Source organism: Temnothorax longispinosus, chromosome 11 (assembly GCF_030848805.1).
Source record: "Temnothorax longispinosus isolate EJ_2023e chromosome 11, Tlon_JGU_v1, whole genome shotgun sequence".
NCBI lineage: Eukaryota > Metazoa > Arthropoda > Insecta > Hymenoptera > Formicidae > Temnothorax > Temnothorax longispinosus.
Genome location: NC_092368.1, coordinates 3,892,720 through 3,912,973, shown reverse-complemented (window position 1 = coordinate 3,912,973; position 20,254 = coordinate 3,892,720). Strand labels below are relative to the sequence as shown.

The 20,254-nt window shown below is 39.5% G+C and overlaps 1 protein-coding gene across 1 annotated transcript in view; it reads right to left on the bottom strand.

Moving 5' to 3' along the window:
* LOC139821333 (uncharacterized) overlaps positions 1 to 20,254 on the bottom strand; it is an 85,400-nt gene that overhangs the window by 39,163 nt on the left and 25,983 nt on the right. The gene's annotated exons all lie outside the window — the stretch shown is intronic.

Genomic DNA, 20,254 nt, shown 5'->3' with positions numbered 1-20,254 from the left:
TCCGACTAATTTCATAAACGTGCGTGTGCACGATTTTATGAGTCAACGCTTTCGAGCGGCGGTTAATCGAAAGCGGAAGTCACAGGCACGATTGCATGTCGCTCGCTGGAGCAGCCAGAGCGTCAACGTTGCTTTCTCGCTCGCTCTGTTTAACAGAGTATGAAATAATTATACGCTATACGAAAATCTGATCATGATACGTCGTTTCCCCCGACGCTACGGTCACGAACGACGCGATTGCAACGTTTATAATATTTTACAGCTACGCAATATTGTTAATAGCAGCTTTATACTTTCACTTGAAGCAAAGACGAAACTCGCAGAACATATCTTTGCTATATTAACGTAGAAATTAGGTGTAACGAACGTCACGCGGTGAATCCGAAAGTGAATTCGGCAATTAATAGCGGGTCGCGCAAAAGACACCCCCCCCCCCCGTCAAGGGTTACGGAAGGGCTCGTGCATTAATAATTTCGCGACGCGGCCGAGCGTGACCGGCGCGGCGCGGTTCACAGCGCGTTCGATTTAAAGTTTAAGGTGGTCCTTTCGCGGACCCAGCTAGTCAAGTAACAGTCCGTCATGAGGTAATTGAAAACAGACATATTGACAAACATTACACAACATCCCAATAATTATAATAATATAATATGATTTTACACGCACAATTTAATCGTATTTAATTATTTACTAATTAAAAAAATATCACAATAGTAGTGCGGTTGGACTCGATTTAGGTTAGGTCAGGCATGACAGTACGAGTAAAGCCCCTTGCACAATGCCAGGCAACAGGCAATAGGAACAGGGAATAGAAATCAGAAATCATGTATAAATGCAGAATAAACAGTGACACAGGCAATAGACACAGAGTTTCCGTCACGTTGGAAATTCTGTGCCTATTGCCTATTGCCAACCAATCATAGCATTTGAATTTTTTAGGTTGTAATTACGATTTTTTGGTTATTTCCTGTTCCTATTGCCTGTTGCCTGGCATTGTGCAAGGGGCTTAAAGCAATATGCGATTGGACCACTACTTATTTAACCTCATATATCAGAGCAAAACATTCGGCAAGCCTTTATTTTCAAGGTATGTACGAAATCCGGAAACTTCAGGGAATATTTTAAGACATGAATAATGTATTCATCTGATCGCTAAGTACATGTATTAATCGTTGAAAACCTCGGACGTGGCGATTTGCATCATTCTATCTTTCTCGTTCATTAGATGTAACAAGGATAGAATGACAATGGCACGCTCCGCGAACGCACATTTAGAATGACTTATTTCTTGTGAAGTGTCGGTAACCTCACTTGATTTTTCGTACACATGCCCCTTATTACTGTATATTTAACATATATCAAATTTAAGTACCTATCTAATACTTGTTCTCGCGAAAGGACCACCTTAAAGCGCCCAGAGGCACGTACGCGCAGCGTGCACCCATGCAGGAGTGAACTTTTTTACAAAAACCGTTTGCCACCCCGGGGTCGCGAGCGGGGCGGTCCTTTAAAGGGCCGGCAAGGTCGTCGCACCTGAGCTTCAGAACTCCTCCGTGTGAGAACGGTATGAAAGACGATCCAATATTGGGGGAGAACGGGCGCGCGAGGGGAGGCCTTCGAAAGAGGTGCGCGCGTGAACGCGCACGCACACACACACACGTGTCCAAAGGAGTTTACGCAACGCGTGTACACGCCGCGCCGGCATTCGCGAACGCACGCCGGCTATACGTGCGTGGCGCACGAAAGCGCCTGGAAAAAGGAAGGATGTGGTTAAGAAGAGAAGACGACGGGCGAGAGAGCAGGTGACGCCGCTCGCTCGTCCAGCCATCGATATTACACAAGGTACGATGGGAAATTAGCATTAACCGTTTCCGCTGTGGACTTTCGATTGGCGCCGCGCCGCTCGGAAGCCGCGCATTCGGCTTCGAGACCGTTCCGTGAGAAATGCAGTCTCGAAGGCGAGAAGGACGTTCTAAAGTAATCACAATCTCAAAACAAACGAAACGGCCTTCCCTTAATCAGCTTAGAAGAAATTCTAAAGCTGCAAAATATTCCCAAGACATTCGCAGAAGTCGCAGTATTTTCGGAGATAATCGCCGGTCATTTAAGTTTGTGAGTTCGTAGTTAAGATTTCAGTCTACCTAACATTAAAATGTTAAATATTTAAATGAGAAGCTCTCTTAACCTCTTAAATTCGTTAAACAGAATCTTTGCGACTCTGTACTCATTTATTTTATGTTATTATTCTCCTGAAAACTTTATAGAAAATCTTGAGCCAAAGTAAAAAATTACTAGAAAAAAGAAAAGGAGGAGATAAATCTCTGTTTTGTTATAGTCTTTACGATCCATTTTATTAATAAAATTGCAGCATTATAACAATACAGTTAACAGTTATGCACATTTCAATGCATATAAAGTGTAGAAATTAAAATTATGTATTATATAGTAAACAGTTAATTAAAATATATTTATTAAAATAAATATGTTAATATTTTAAAAATAAATAATGTATTAAAGCGACGAAAATAATATGAAGGGATCTAATAATATTGTGAATGAAGGAATCACCAAAATTAGCATTGAATAATATGCGTATTAAAATGTAGATGTATTAAAATAATATATTAAAATAAATAATTACTGTATTAAAATAAATGTATTAGGTAATATATTTAGGTAAATGTAATAATATGATAATATAGGGGACCTAACAATATTGTGAATGATCCTTCACTCGCTCCTTCATTCAATTTCAGGAGTCGATACACGAGGAAACGCGCTGTTTCGCTATCCTAATCATCGCGATGTAATATAATGATACGTTCATCGTCTTTCGCGCCTGTCCGGCGGAAAATTGGTCAAGAATATAGAAGCCGACGAAAAGGGAAAAAACAACGGGTGGTGCGTCTACGCGCAGGTGCATCATCGGCCAACACCTGTCCGCTTCTGGAAGCTAAGAGCGAGAAAAGAGAGAAAAAAATGGCCCCGCTATATACATGGCATACTACGCACTTTTTTCCCGTAGAGAAAGCCAACTTTGCGCGCGCGAGTCGTCCGCATATAGAACGCTCGTAATGAGACGTTAGTTCGCTTAACGACACTCGCGCGCACGGTTTAAGTAATCGAGTAAATGTCCGTCCGCCAATTTGCGGCGCTCGAATTAAATTCGGGCGGCGCGATGCGAATCGTCTCATCACACGCATGGACGGCGAGCATCGAAGAAGCGTTTTATCGTCGTTTTACTCGTCATTAGTATCGGTAGCAGACATCGATTTCGCCGATGGCGAAAGAGAAGTGTCGATAAAATGCTTTCGGCGTTCGCTCAACGAGTTCTCTTTTTCAAACGTGAGATCTATTTATTTAATAAGAAAATCTCTATTTCATCATGTAGTTTTAAATTTAAAAAGCGTAACTAACATTACGACGGTGAAAAAAAGCTTAAGCGTTGTAGATGTCGGTGTGTATTTAATTAATTATAGTAACTATCATATCATTAAAAGTATGAAAAAATGTTAAACGTGTTTCGATCTCTTTTTAACAGTTAAAAAGAGCGAAAAGAATATGATATGCGCAACATGAATTCTGACAGAACTGACATTGAGCTTGTATATAAAATCAAGTTTGCTATTTAATACGAAATTTTTACAAGCGCGAATACGCTTCGCGGATTTGATTGACGGACAGCTGGCATCGTCGGATGAAATTGTAGGCCTATCATTCGCAAATAAACCAATTCCCCCGAAACCTTAGAATGACGGGGTAGACTCGTCGGATGAGAGCGGTAATAGTACGATATCCATTCAGTCACCCGCGAATATGCACCTGTCCGATAACCGGTTCGCGATTTTACCTGCTTTCTCCACTCAATAAATCTCTAGGTAGCTTCTTGTAAACGTCTAGTAATTTTTGTGGAACGAAGCTGTCAAGGGAGGTAACGGCTAATTACAGTTGTAATTTAAGTGAACTTGTAACGAAAATTTACACTCGCTTTAAATACACACACACACACACACACACGCGTGAAAATGAGATTAAAATTCAACATAATTATAGTAATAATATTACAGTAACATCTTAGCAATTTAATAAATCAGACTGGAGTGTATGGTTTCGTTTTTTTTTAATATGAAATAAAATTGTGATATTGCTAGAATTACTTAATATCGCAGAAGCTTTAAATGGTTCGCGAAACCTCGGGGTCATACATATCCCATGCCGAATCCCTTAAAAGCTTCTTCAGTCACCTCGAGACACGTCCCACTGGATCGACTTGAGAAATAGATGGAGCGTTACGTAAAACTGGTTAAAGTGTGTCTTACCGGCTGAATAAGGTAGATAGATTAGTCGGTACACCCGTCGAAAATCGCGGCGCGATGCGCGAGTCCGTAACGAGGAGAGGCTAATCCCGGGTTCGTGTGAAACGGCACGAGCGATCACAATTTAAGAAAGGGACGCTCGCGCATTCGCGATCGGTATCTGTCGTGAGTAGGCGCGGGCACGAACGAGACTGTAAACTGGGTCGTTACGGAAAAGATTCAAGTGGTAAGCGCATTTCAAATCGCTTCGAACATATATCGCGCGAATAAATCTTCGTATAAATCATCGAGATCTTCAAAAATTCCTAACGTGAAAAAATAAATAAGGAGGTTTTCCGATATTTATTCATGACATGAATCCTGAAATATTTTTAAATCATCAAGACTTTGAGTGTTTTTATGTTAATTTAATATTCTATATAGAATATATGGTAATTGAATTGTTTTAAAACGTGAAGAAGAAATAATTCTATATATCAACATATTGAAAATAAAATAATTGCCACACACATCTACTCGTTTTCTAGCTCAAATATTATACTTATATCAAGTTCGAACATAAATGTTTCTACTATTTTCAAACTGCTTGGTATTGGTCGTTCTACTTTCGAAGTATTGATATTAGTGTCTTAGTATCTATATTCTCGAATTCATCTATAATTTGGCTTATAAAATAGCTGGTCTACGCTCGTAGTCCTGAAATTATATAGTCTGATACAATGTTCGCTTTTTATCTTATAGTACCGCTGTAGTTTGAAGTTGCTGTTAAACGAAATTATAGCCCGAACTATGATTTTCCGTTGAAAATTATGTCGACTGTATTGCATTTTTATATATAATCAAAAGCATTTGAGAATTTCAGTTAAAGACGTGTACGTCTTTTAAAATCAATATTATTATTTTATATAATTATTCCATCGTTCTGATAACAGTCTTTTTTTTATTTGAATTAAAATTCTTAACAATTTTTTTACAAACAGCTCAATTGCAAATTTATGCAATACTTATGCGAATAATATAAATTAAAAATTTGCGACAAGTTTTTTAAATGTTAAGTACTTAAATATATAATGATGCGAAAAAATTAATTATTTACACAAATATAAATCAGAACTTTGTTATGTATCAATCATTGGAAGTAATAGATGATAACGTATTACCAACGAACAACTTGCTTCCGAAAAAAACCTGCAGCCGAAACAATATCTCTGGAAGGAGCCACAAATTTCAAGATACATGGATCCGGAAGCGTATAGGAGTCCACAAATCCAGGCTTAATCTCATTCGATTGGGGGACTGACGCAAATATGTCTCGTATGTATAGTAACGTGTATATCGATCGATCGAAAATACTTATGACGACAGCGTGCGTATACACGTTTACAACCTGGTGTCTCGCTTGCGCGACATGTATCCGTTTTTGTGCGCGTTATACGCCATCGGTTTGGTTCAGGTAGGCAGGGTCGCCGGTGCATTCTTCTTTTTCTGTGAATTGTGAGAGAGTCGGACCCCGGTTTTACATAGAGCCGCGCGGATGTTGGGAAACAACGATCGAAAAGTGCGGCCCTTACGGGAGAGAGAGTCGACCGGGTCGTCTCGATTACCCTGGTAAATCTCGGGATTTTTTAGCTCTCGGCCAACTATATAATGTAGAATGAGGGAAAGAGTTGTTAATTCGTTGCCGGACATCGTGTTCGTGCTTCTCTCCCTCTCGCGCACGCGCGCACAAGAGAGGAAGAGAAAGAGGTAGCTTATGTCCGCCCAGTTCTATTAAGTTCTTGAAAAAAAAAAAAACGACAATTCTGCGATACATGAGAAATTTACATTCGATTTCGCGACAATTTCACGACGCGGTAATATCTCAGTTATTATAAATCACGTCGAGTAACGGGACCTTTGGCGCGTGCACCGGGAATTTGAATATTCGTAATTTGTACGCAAAGAGGATTAATCAGATAGTTGTCTATGTATGAAATATGTATGCATTTCCATTAGCATGACGTTAACAATTAATTAATTATTAATTGGGATATGTCAGTCTAAATTGCTTTGCATGCTTATTATGAAAATTGAATATTCCATCTTCAGTCAATGTGGTCATTTGAATTTGTAATTATGTAATAAAATATACCATATCATCATCGTATACATTATATGTATTATATATAATATTACTATATCATTATGCGGCTGCAGAAATAGATATGAATTCAATGGTGATTCATTGGCGTGATAAAAATAATTACGTTCAAATGTAAATTAGAATTATATATGTTTTCCTATTTTCTAATATTTATATAAGTCTCTCGGGGCAACAGTTTACCGCGCGGTGAAATTCCATCCGATCGGACTGATAATCCCGACGATACGAATCGATTCATAGGCGAGTTCCTTATACACCGAGGGATTGCGAAATCCGGTGAAATAAGTATAGAGCCGAGCGAAAATCGAACACGCCGTTTCCTCCGGTAAGCGTATATAGGCAAGTATACGCTGTAAAAGATATGCAGAAGGGAATAGCGGTACCGGGGTCCAATGAGAAATACGAATCACGGACGCTCCAATGAAACGTCCCGAGCGACGACAAAAGGGACCGTGTCCTCTCCGGTAAGGATCGGAAAAAAGGTACGACGAAAAAGGTACGACGGGCCCGCAGGTACCACCGGGAGCGGGAATTAATACGAGATCTCGCCGGGCCAAGAGGAGAGATGCCAGCGAGACTGTGAACTTTCTATGGTGTGTGCGGGAGAAAAGAAAAAAAAATGCCGCGACTCTCCGCTATGCTATCGGTAATAATACCATGGTAAATCGTGCTCCGAGTGGGCCCGATGATCTAGCAGGTCGAATTCTCCACTCTGCCGGTTCTTTAACATTCCCCGCCCGATCCTTCCGCCGCAGGCTCGCGTCGCCATAGGCTCAGCCTTCATCTACCTGTTTCCTCCTCTTTCAATATTCTCCTTTCCGTTCTCTTTTTCGACGCATCTGACCGGCAACACAATCGGCATTCGATCGGGTTGTAGGTATAGATCGTCGCGGAGTCGACCACGTCTGAATTCTCGCCGACGATGAACGTCGAGTTTTTGAGAGAATATATATATCTGGAGATCGTTCTTTTTTTCGTACTGCTAATCGCAAAACAAGTTTCGGTGTTGTGCGCGAACGAGATAGATAGACAGATATAGAGTTAATTAAATAAACACAAGGATCATTTTCGCGCCGAGTCGAGAATTGCGAATCGAGAATTCACTATAATTAAACACACGGCTCCAGTTTATTGTATAACGATAACATAGGCCGCTCGTCTCGCACCAGCCTAAACTTTTGTGATTTACGTGCGGAACGTCTCGGGATTATAGCTGTTTCTTTCAAAATGCGGATAATAATTAATATATTTCCTCATCTTTGGTCGAGCCTCTTAATTTACAGCTGGCGGTCGCTCGATTTTGACTTCCTAAGGCCCAGTTTCACAAGTGTCGGTTAACTTTTAATCTTAAATTAACTCACTCTTCGTCTCTTTCTAAGGGGGACGTTAGAAGAAGACGACGAGTGAGTTAATCTAAGATTTTAAAAGTTAACCGACACTTGTGAAACTGGGCCTAAAGGCAGGTCGTTACGATCGCGTTCTAAATGCGGCTCTCTAGCGCGATAGCGAGAACTCGCGCTATCAATCTTATAGCATAAACAGAGATACGAGCGTTTATCGTGTGCGGTTGAACATCCTATAAACATAGATACGAGGTAAATAGGTACCGGCGGGATATATATGCATTGACAAACGTGCGCGCACGCGTTCGTACGTGTACAAACTGTTTGTACAACTGCACTCGTCGCTATACCTCGCCCCGATCCCACTGGCCATCGGTCGGCTTTCCGCGTCCATCGACGAACAAATGACGACGAGCCATTCGGTCAGGAAACGTAGCTCGTATCAAAAGCCGGTCCCCGCCATTTGGATTCTATTATTCTTGGAAATTGCTCGTCCAGATTGCGCACGGGCACACAATCGAAGGGAAATAATCGCGATATTAATTTTCCCAAATTTAATCCGGCGTTACTAAGGTGAAAATATGTAACGCGATTATTAAAGTAGGGATATTAAACTCTAGCTAGGTCTAAGAGCTTATACCGTAATATAACATAAAAATGTTTAATATTATAAATTAAGCTTGAATCCCCACAAATAAATTATCGAAGCTGCAAATTTTAAAACCTTCTTATTACAATGATAGACATAAAGCTGTTGTGAAAATAAAACTAGGTTTGTAATACTTGGGGTTTATCTCGTATAATTCCCGGTCTTAGCCGGATTAAGAAAGTTTCCGTTACGTTTTTAAAAAATCAGGTCGTACCACTGTCGCGTTAAACCTTAAGTTTTTCTATAAAAAAAAAATACAGAAAATAGAATTCCTGCAGTCTGAAAGGATCATTTGCAAAGAACAGAAAATCCGATTTTCGAGAGGGATAAATCATCAAGCATTGACAGATTCTCGGAATTTAGGTGCACGGACTTGACCTTTTCGTTTCCCGAGCCTAGTTTTGTTCGAGACTCTTTCGAAAAGGGATCGGGGTGGACGTAACGGTGGAATGGAACTGAGAGAAGAAAACTCTGTTGGCTTTTCTCTTTCGCGCGCGTGCCAAGTGAAGTACACGTGTGGAAGGTACACGCGCCGGGTAAGCGGTATACCAGCAGGTGAAGCTTACAGCTGCTGGACAGCTGGACCGATATCTGCTCCCAGCTACATTCCAATACGAGTCCGAGGCGCGCGATAAGGCCGCCGCCGCCGCCACGCCACGCCACGCCGTGCAACGCAACGTGCCGCGTCGCGCAATGCGACGCGCGTAATATGCCAGCCGATGCGAATTACGCGTGTACACACTCCGGTCGCTAAGGCGGCGCAACGCCGTCTCGCCGGTTGGTCTCGTCGTCGCCGGTTACCCCGGCGATTACTCGCGATTAGATTACCGCTCGCTCGGCGAAGCGTCGATCGAGGTTGCGTGGACGGGCATTATCTAACAAGAAGCTAGCAACCGGCTTGCGACATCTCGCAAGTATGTTTATACTACCTTTGTACGCATCGCCGTTTAATGGCACCTTCCGGATGAGGCATTAAGCTAACCGGATGATGTAATCCTCTTTTAATTTGTTTTAATTTATTGATTTATATAGCCACTTATCAAGGAAATTACATCATCCCAGTGTACAGTATGTCAAAATTAATCGTATATTATTTTCCTTTTGTATCTAATATGTTTATTAAAAAAAATATATATATATAACATTTAATTTCTTTAATATATATTATATAATAATGAACCATACACAGTTAAGTGAAATAATTTGAGAAAGCATGGCACGATTGTAGTACATTGTATATTTTTGAAAATCATAGCGTAATTGTTCGCCATAGTTTCCCGTGAGCTTTAAACGGGTGTCTAAGATGCGTCTTTAGAATCTTCCTACGTGTGGTCGGTGGCGCCCAGGATGTGACGTCAACATGCGTGTCGTCTCTGAAGATGCGTTCGATACACGCGGCTTGTTTTTACCGCCGATCGTGAGCTCGCGTGACTCCTGAAGATTCTACGTGATGGGCATCGGAGATGTTTCACGAAAATGAAAAGTCACACGTGAGTCGTGTTTCCAAGGCTCTCTCTGAGAGTACAAGTCCGACAAGCAGGTAAAAAGATTTCATCGCGCGAATATTAATACGCGATTGCAATTTGGAATACCCTTCTCCGATTTAAATGCCGAGATGTAAGAAAAAGATTCCTTTCCAATCAGATTCGATTCGCAGAAATAAACGAGTTCTACGTAGCGATGCGACGTTTGCGTTATCGATCGGTCGACGGTATATCGGGACGGGTTTTCTCGGATTTAAATCGATTAATTCCGCGAACGAGATGTCTAAGATGACCGAGGGCCCGACCGCGTAGATATGCATTTTGATTTATTTCACATACGAGCCTTCACTGACTCACTCGAGTGCGTGACTCATATGCGCGCGCCGTCGTCGTTCGGTATCGCGCGCGAGCCGCGGCGGCGACTTCGCAAGCACGCGTTCATATTCACCGGCTACACGTGCACCGTCAAACATGACGAGAGTCTCGGATAAGGATGCCCTCGCGAGCGCGCGGGCTGACTAATTTCACGATATCGCCCTACTAATGCTATGTAGCATCGGTTGCCGTCACGTGAGAAGCACGACGAGCGGTTCAAGGTAAAAACGCTACACAGAAACGTCCCTCGTTAACCGCATCGTCTTTCAACTGCGTTCTAAGCGATAAGTCACATTACAATCTAAAAATATAAAAGAAATCGTGTAAACTATATTATAATCTATTGAGAGGGAACCTATCGAAATTAAGTGCGAGGATTTCCGTTATCTAATCTGGTCAGCCACGGTGTGTAACAAACAAGATAAGAATGCACACGATTACGCACTGCAAATTTATTATTTTCTTCCTGACACAATACGATGCTATTATATACCGTAGATTAGCCGCGCGGCGAGAAACTTCGAGAAGAATTCCTTCAACTCCAACGCATTTCTCCTCGATACTAACAACAGCTATAGAGATAGGACATCTTACAATTAGCTCTGTAATTTTAATGGTATAGATACTCCAAGCGATTTTCATCACGAAAATGTTTTAATAAAAAAAAAAACATTAAATAACTGAACTTAAACGAAAGAATTGAATAACTGGGACTAATTAAGTAATCCAAATAAATGGGATATAATACGATGATTTTTGATCCGTTCGATAAACGAAACTGAATACCATTTTGAATAGCCCCAGTGCACTGCGTTTTAATCCGAGAAAGAGCAGTCGTTGGAGAAAATCCTTCGGAGCCCCGCGTGGAAACAAAGCCGAGCGAGATGACGAGTGATCCGGGTACCCGCAGCGAAGACTATCGGGATCGAGTCTCTTGACCGCGTGCAGAAACGCGATCCAAGCTACGGGTATTCGGAGACCTTCAAGAGCCAGGAAAGGAACGCAATATACGCCGGGCGTCCCTAGATCTATGTATCCTCGGCTCGAGCACTTTAAAAGTCCCTCTTTCGTAAAAAAAACCCGTTAGTTGCGGAATGCTGAAACGATTTAAACAGCTTAAAAATGTATTTTTCGGTAAATTTCGAGCGAACATTCCTTTAACGAGACGTTAATTCGAATTATAGGGTCTGAGATGTGATTGCTGCATGCGTTATATAATTAATTAAAATAGCTGGCTCGATTCCCCACGCGAGTTGCTATAGTTTATCGAGGCACTCTTCGATCAACAGCGAAGGAGTAGATAAGGAGGACAAGCTGGATCGCGCCGTGATGGCCGGCTCGAGGGGAACGAAGGGGAGATAAAGAGGGACGTGAGCGGTTTAAAGGAAGGAACGATAGACGGCAGTCGCGTGGAACTCGCGAGGTTCCGTGTTCGTACATTAAACCCGTACGTAGCATACTAATGGCAATTTCGCCGGAGCCCTTAGCCCATACGCAAGACTAATATTTATTAAGGGCCCCCCTCTCGCTGCGTCGATTCCGAATGCACGGGACGTAAGACGCGCGTGGGTCGTCGTCTTGGTCGCGTGGTGCAACCTCTTAACTACTTGCTCATTGTACTCATCTCGCATTACCTTTCTCCCGCTTAACATTCAGGAGTAATAATGACTACAATTAACATTCCAAGTTAAAATTCTGTGTGCGCCATTTTCAATCGTTACGAAGTCAGGAGGTTTTCCTTCGAATCTTAAAGAAGAAACTGAGGCAAGCTGCCGCGTGTTAGATGAAAATAATAATACTAATTATAAAGAGATACGATAAGATAAGATTAATTGATAAAATATTGACTTGTAAATTCAGAATCACCGGTATCCTTTTTTCTTTTTTATGAGGTGAATTTATTAAATGTCACGTAATTTCATAATTGTGTACGCCAATTTTAATCGTCACGAAGTCAAGAAGTTTTCTGTTGAGTCTTAGAAAAACAAAACTGAAGCAAACTGCCACGTTAAATGGAAACAATAACACTAATTATAAAGATACGATAAGATAAGAGTAATCGATAAAGTACATATATTGACTTGTAAATTCTGAGTCATCGGTGCGTGTTCTCTTTTCTTTTTCTTTTTCTTTCTTTTTTTCTTGCAAATTTACGAAATGTCACATGATTCTGTAATTGCTCGAAATTGCGTCTCGTGTCCGAGCGACATTTCGAAAATTACTCCGAGAAAGGAAAAAAAAAGAGCGAGATCCCGAAATGATGGCACATAAAGTGACGACGGGATATCCTGTCTAGCCTCGTCCATTTGCGTCGGAGGAAACGTAAGGTCAACATATTCGGGTTTATCTGCACGGGATGTATATCATTTCGGGTAGTAAGGTGACGCGCGCGAGAAGAGGAGCCGAAAGAGGAAGTATAGCGGGAAAGAGAAATATACGGGGACGGGTGAAAGCCAGAAACGCGCTGCCACAAAATAACAGACGTAGCGTGTCGCTACCCACCGTGACACGGCATCATGCACTGCATTTCGTGAATTTTCACATCCGGCACATTGTGCGAAACGGCATACCGTGGCGCGTTGCACCGCCCGGGCCCTTAAAATTACCTGCGGAAGTCGCGGCACCGAATCCACCATCGATTATCTCGCTTTCGCGCCGGGGATCTCTTACGGTTTTATACACCGGTAATAACATTGAAATTTATTCGGCAATCAAAAGCAACGGCAGAGAAAGCATTATCAATATTATTTGTATACTGTAACATCATATGAAATATCCGTATGATATTAATGTTTAATTTCAGTTTATCTATTTTTGATCTATTTTTAATTTTCTCTTCTTTCATTGAAATAATTGAATATGCTGAAGTTCTACTTTGTGACAAGATATTTGGTGATATGATGAAAGTTTGATGATAGAAATAAAGGGAATCGAACATGCTTTGCCATCTGTGGAGTTTCGTTTCAACCTCGTGCGATGGCAGCGAATTGTATTATCATTTTATATCGTGTCAACGGCAGAAAGTTAATAAAATTAATCAATTTGCTGTTTGATGTATTCTTTCGATGTATTCTTTTTCTTTAAAGAGTTATTTGCGAATTATAATATTGTTAATACACACTATCAGATGAACTTATCTTTCTCTGAGCAATCATCAGAAGATAATTCGTAGTTCGCGTTTTATCCTACGATGGTCGGGTGGATAATTAAATCTCTTAAAAATTATTATTCATATTTTTAAAATTTGTTTTGTGGTTTAAAATCTATTTGCAATTTTGCAGTAAAGCGTCTTTCTCAATTTCATGAGCTCGCGTTAAAAATTTACAAGTAGAATAGAGAATTAAAAACAATCTTTGCAGGATAACACGTGCAACGGAAAATCTTCTTATCTTATGTCGACTAACAAAATATAAAACTATTACATTAATGTCATTACTTAGTATTATTGCTCTTTGAGATATCTTCATAATTAAATTAAATTTTAATATCTTCATAACTAAATTTCGGGTTTAATTATCGGAAAATGGCGTATTAATTAAAAAATAAACTTAAATTACTCGTCATTATACGAAACACTAGTAATTTTATTCAATCGATTATATTTAATTTCTTCAAAAGAATACAATAAGTTGCAAGTAATCGTGTTACATACGTGAAGAACTGGTTGTCAACTCACAGGCAGTCTCGTAAAATCGAGAATACAAGTATATGAGAATCATAGATTAATTGCGTTTATTTATTTATTTCTTTTATTTGCCTATTCGGGACCTGTTGATTTAATAGAATAAATCTTTCTTATACGCAAATACAACTCTCTTCTGTAAGAAAAACATGGAAAATTTTTCCGGTTGCGAACATTTGTACCACAAACTTAATAACGCGGAATTTATTGCTTCGAGAATATTTAAGCTTCAATTCATCTTTTCACATCTAGAATCTTTTATCATCTAGAATCTTTAAACCTCAAATGTGACAATCAGATCATTTGCAACTTCTCCGCGTGCGAGCTGTACATACATATATATGTATGTAGTACAATATTGTAAATCCCGCTATCAAATAAAGTGCGGGCCGAAACCGAGAGAAATGAAAAGGGGAAAGCAGCTTTTCTCAAAATGCAAATCCCGAGTCGAATGTAATTTATGAAAATTCCGTGGGTTGGGTCAACACGAAATTGCTGTTGGTTACACGACCCCGTTTTGCCGCTCCTTCCCAACGAACCATTTAACGTGGTAGATAAAACGATCTCATCAAATTAAATTGCTAAGCTGTAAACGGATAGTGCGTACTTGTTTTTTTGTGTTTTTTTTTTATGAACTGGTAGCACACTTTTTCTCTGCTCGAACAAAAATACTTCCGAGATTTAACCGCTGTATTTAAAAATAGAAACGCGATAGCGTTATACGTAGATTCTATATATAGTAAGTGTCCAAGAGCGGATGCACTTATCCACTTCTCGACACTTCGGAAGGATTCGGTCCACTTCAAACTCAATAGAATCCAGCTCGGACAACTTTACGCTTGACAACGAAGTAGTTTTGTTTAAGTTTTCTTCCGTCTGCGTGCAACGAATTCAAAGCACGAAAATAAGAATGTCCCATCTTTCTGAACAAGTAGTAATTCAAAGAACGTTAAAATTCGGTATACATTTCCAGATATTAGGAGACAAAAAAACGAGCGATAATCGAGCAGAGTGAAAACGTTTGCGCATTTCCGCGGGTGAGATGAGAGAGATAAATGACTCTATTACACGTCGTCTCAATGTGTCACCCGCGAGAATTGCAGTCGGTGCATATCTGCGAGAGTTAGCAACTTCGTCGGGGTATGGAGCTCGTCTCGTTTAGCGAATTAACTAAATATCTCACGAGCGATCGACGAGCGACTTAAAATCAAATGCGAAGACGTTACTTTACTAGATTAACCCTCCGTAAAGTTCGCCTATCTCTCTTTCCTTAATTAGAAGACGTTAAAAGTTTTCAGGCAAATTATGCTGCAATTTATTATTCTTTATTGTTCTTTACTATTCTTCGTTATTCTTTATAAAGAATTATTCAGAGGATAAAAAATAAATCTTATAAGCGAGGAGCTTCGGAAATTAGCCGGAAAATATATAAAATAAAACCGGACTCTAATGCTACAATATGCGCAATGTGTTCTTCAACAACCTGCCTTTCCGCAATAGATCTGTATGGAATGCTCATCGAGCTGTGTGATTCGCGTACAAATCGCAATTGCATCGCCGCCGGCACGCTGAAAGGCAAATTGCGGTTTTATTTTACCAATGTAATCGTCAATGATGACGTGCCGCGCGAGATCGAAGAGATTGAAATCGCTCGTGCGCCACGATTTTTGCGTTTCCGCCCGTACGGGTTCAGAACGGGGTTCGCAGAGAAGAATAATAATCTTTCCTCTTGAATTTAGAAAAGCCACGTCTCACATTTTCGTGTTACGGTAGCTTTATTTATAAGAATGGAATACACGAAATAAATTTATTTTTACGGTAACCTCCTCTATTCTAAAATTTTTTACACGGTAGCTCCGTTTTGCATATCGTATACTTGCGTTATTTTCAGACTTATGATGAATAAGCAGTATAGTGGTAATATTAGGAAATATGAAAATCCTGTGTGATACATGAATTTGTCGAAATATGAGGGGAAAAAAATCTAAAAAAATATGAGGTAATAAGTGAGATAATATAAAAAAGATACGAATTCCATCAAACACATTTGAATCGTATGTTACAAATATATTGGCTTTTTAGTATAACAAGATTTTGAAAGAATATTAATTTTAGAGTTAATACTGCGCGACGTATTTTAGTTATCTGTAAAATCAAATTCCATGAATCGTTAATTTTATATATAATTTATTTTAGTATCCATATAATTTATCGATATTCCACAAAGTTATCAGAGACAGTAGTTCTGTATTTGCGGTCTGTATTTTCTTCTCTAGTCTAACCGCATTTTCCCGTGCGCAATTACGATCTGTCCTAAGCAGTGCATATTACTTATGTTACATTCGGAGTCACAGAGTAATGCGTTCCATTACGCCTACCACCCGCACGCATTTCTCGTTCGTGTTTACTCTATCGTGGTTTCAAACCGATCGCGCAATGATGGAACTATTTATTCTGCGAGCGACATTTCCCAGTTAGAATAACTCGTTCGTCTCATCGACGTCGCACGAGGACGAGTCAATTTTATCCTTGCTATTATTATTAGCGCGTCTATAATCAAGAATAATGTTACGTAATTAAATCAGTTACGTATAACAATGCCGTTAGCTAAGAATCTCAGACCGGTTTTTCGATAATCTGTATTTTTTTCAAATGCTTAAACGGAACCTTCGTTTTATACGGCGACGTTGACAAGGAATAAGTTAATAACCGATAAATCGACCGACGATTCGTCGGATAGCGAAACGAGGCGCTGGTTTTTGCCAATTAAACGAATTTGCACCAGGAGATCTTGTTAATAGCCCGGTGGTTGCAAATCACCCTTTTTCCTTCAATATACCATACATTTTAAAGTCCGATTTTAGCTTTCGAGAGTTCACAGGTGGTGAATATCTCGTTACCATGCAAAATTTTCCCATATCTTCTGGCGAATATTCAAGAATCAAATCGCAAGGGAAATTAATTTAAAGTATCACCTGTACCTAGATCATATATCATTAATAAGAATTGATAAGGTGGCTTACTGCTTATTCGCCATTCTCTGTATATGTTATATTCGCTATGTAAAACTACAAATAATTGTCGTAATTTATTTAAAATTATTCGAACGTGATGCAAAGATATCGATGCATAAATGTGTAAATGATGATATGTAGAACAGGTACTATATAATGTCTTTCGCAAATTATTCTAGTTAAGTCATTTTCTTTACATACCTACATTCTTTTCGCACTCTTGCATAATGTTACATCATAGTATATTGTCACTTAAAAGAGGATTATCACGATCAAAGCTTGAGCTTCTTAATTATCTGCTTGTTACATTAAATAAATGTTATATAATTGATCAATTATCGATCTATGTCTTAAATGGCTAATTAATAAGGAAAGTTACATAAATATAATCTTTTTAACGCTTTCTAAATCTTCTGTAAATTCTACTATGGTTATATTTCGACACACATTTATAAGTATAATTCAAAATGAAATATAAATAGATAATAATATTATAACGCGAGAACGGTGGACAATAAAATTAATAGCGAGAGTTTATTGTTTATTATAATATAGAGACATTTTATAATAAACATATCTATATTTAAAAAACAATTTAACGCGCAAAAATATTGATGATGAAATATATCTCTCTTGCTTTATTTTACATAAAAGAGAAATCAAAATCTCGTGGTGACATACTAATAAAGGACTTTCAACATAGCAGACAATGTTACGTATATTTCATGTCTAATAATCGATTAATTTATTATCATAATCAAATTGAATGAAACATCCGAATGACTTGTCTCTTAACCCTAGAACATGCTGCGCAGCCTCATCTGCCGTTTAGTAGACGTATGGCTACACTCAATAGGTAGATGTACTAAATACAGTGTGATGTTCTAGGGTTAATTCACTCAGCTTACGAATTTTCAACATGTGTCGCGTCGGCGGAAGCACCGAATTGTGACGCAGTACCAGAGCACATCATTGCCGTATATGAAATACATCACACTGGTATTTCATCTACTTGCTTATATCCACGTTATGTCCTCGATGGCTATTTGTTTCGAGTGCTCGCCAACGCTGTTTCGCGGGCATTATTAAAATGGGCTATCGCATAATTTGCATGGCGACAATGGCGTAAGGCGGCGCCCTGAAAAAGGGGCCGCGCGTTAAACGGTAATAACGGCAATTCTTGATATGACGAAGGGAAAGGGAAAGTCGAGGGTGCTCCTCTCGGGTTCGAGGATACCCGGGTGAGATAGATAGCGAGAGAACTCTACGAAGAAGAAGAAAAGAAAGATGAGAGGCGCAGGAATGCAAGGGATAAAAAAAGCGAGGGAAGATATCATTATTTTTAACCATGCTTTTTGCCGTCAGGGGGTGTACGACGACCCCTGACATGTATTTTTGCTCTTTGAGCACGTATGAAATATTTCTTATCTTTGTACGCGAAACATGCGGAATTTATATATGTGGAATATATATCTACATAATTGTCTTCTTAAAATGCTCATGATTATCAAAAGTACGTTAATTAAAAGTTAGAAACATTTAAATCTGACTTTGTCCGATAGTGAAAAATAATTTATAATATTGATAGCGAGAAATGATTTGTAACATCGAAAAAATTAAACATCTAATACATGCAAGCTGTATAAATTTATTATTATTTAACAATTTTAAGTAATATAAATATTCAATTACATTTATATATGTAAATGTAATACTTCTGCCATTTTTAAGAACAATTTGAGAATAAATTTGAGGTCGGTGAAAGTACAAAGCCTTTCTATTTCACAATGGTAAGGAATTCGCCGCTCTTTTCAATGAAATATTTATATAGAGAGATTGTCCACGTTAGCGCATATATACAATACAAGAATGGCAACCTGACCCACTCGCATCTCAAGGGGAACAAACAGTACTCGTTGCATTCGTAGCAAATTGGATATTTCTTCGTGGATTTCAGGCGTGGTGACGAGAAACCGACTGTATCTGTGTACACCGATCCTCCGTAGGTTTTACTGCACAAACAGCCACGGTAATCGATACCACGAATTGCATGCCGTGGTAATTTTTTTTTTAGAGGGAAGTCGCGGGTTTAAATCGATCATGTGACGGCGGCAGGGAAATTGAATATATTACCGAGATCATCAGTGTGCAAATTAAATTGAATATATCGTTATAGTTATCAGTATGCAAATGAAAGACAAGATCGAAACCACATATTATAGCTATTAATACAAATCGCTTATCTCGTAATAAATGATGTAACTCGACGTTCCGTAATCGCAGAAAATATTCATTGCGTATCATATTTAAAGATTCGTCGCGAATTAAAATGTATAACGCACTCAGCTGGGCTCGGTAGATTGATATGAAGTTTTGTTTGAAGTCTTGTTGAAGTTTTGTTTCCGATTCGAATACGTGCGTCAGTATCAGTCGGACGTAGGAATAGAATGGCTCGGAGCTTTATATCGAAAATTGATGGCGCGAACGTGACTAACGACCAGTGACTCGATATTTTTCTCTTAACCTGCTTTCATTCCCTCCTTTTTTTTCCCTCCTTCGCGTTCGTCTCCTCCGCGAAACGTTTGTCTAGTGACTCGCCTAATTTTACCGCCATTTTCTTATATACGAATGCGTAATGTGCCTGCTAAATGATTCGGAATGATTTCGAAAGGGCTAGCGCTAGTGACGCAATTCGTTACCTTCAATGATCGCCGACGTATCAGATTCCTCGGTGCACGTTGCGCGCTGCAACAAGTTACATGCATAAGTCGGGCATATTTTACCGTGGCCGGTCGAGATCTGCGATGCGAGACAGCCGACGCGAGCGGATCAGAGAGGAACGGTACGTGGGTTGCATTTCGACCGGTTTGCATTTCCGGTATCCCGTTTCTAAAGCGACCCCCAAAAACTAATATTACTTAGAGATCCCCGAAGGTAATGATTGAAATTCGAAATCGCGGTTCAACCGTTCTCCCGTAGATGAAAGTACGAGTCTCCGCCAACCGTAGTCGATTCCGGGTTGTATTCCGCGAGATAGGAATACAATCCGGTAGTCGAGTACGGTGAGATAACTCTCCACATCTGACACTGAAAGTTATTTGAAGAGCAAATCTCTCCCAAACGACAATTAATTCTAAAAGCATTTACCGTCGAATTCTAAAAGCGATTACTAAAAAATATTTAAAAAATATCACGTCAGAGCTTGCATCTGGAGAATAATGATAAATTATGCATTATGTCGCGATTTTTTT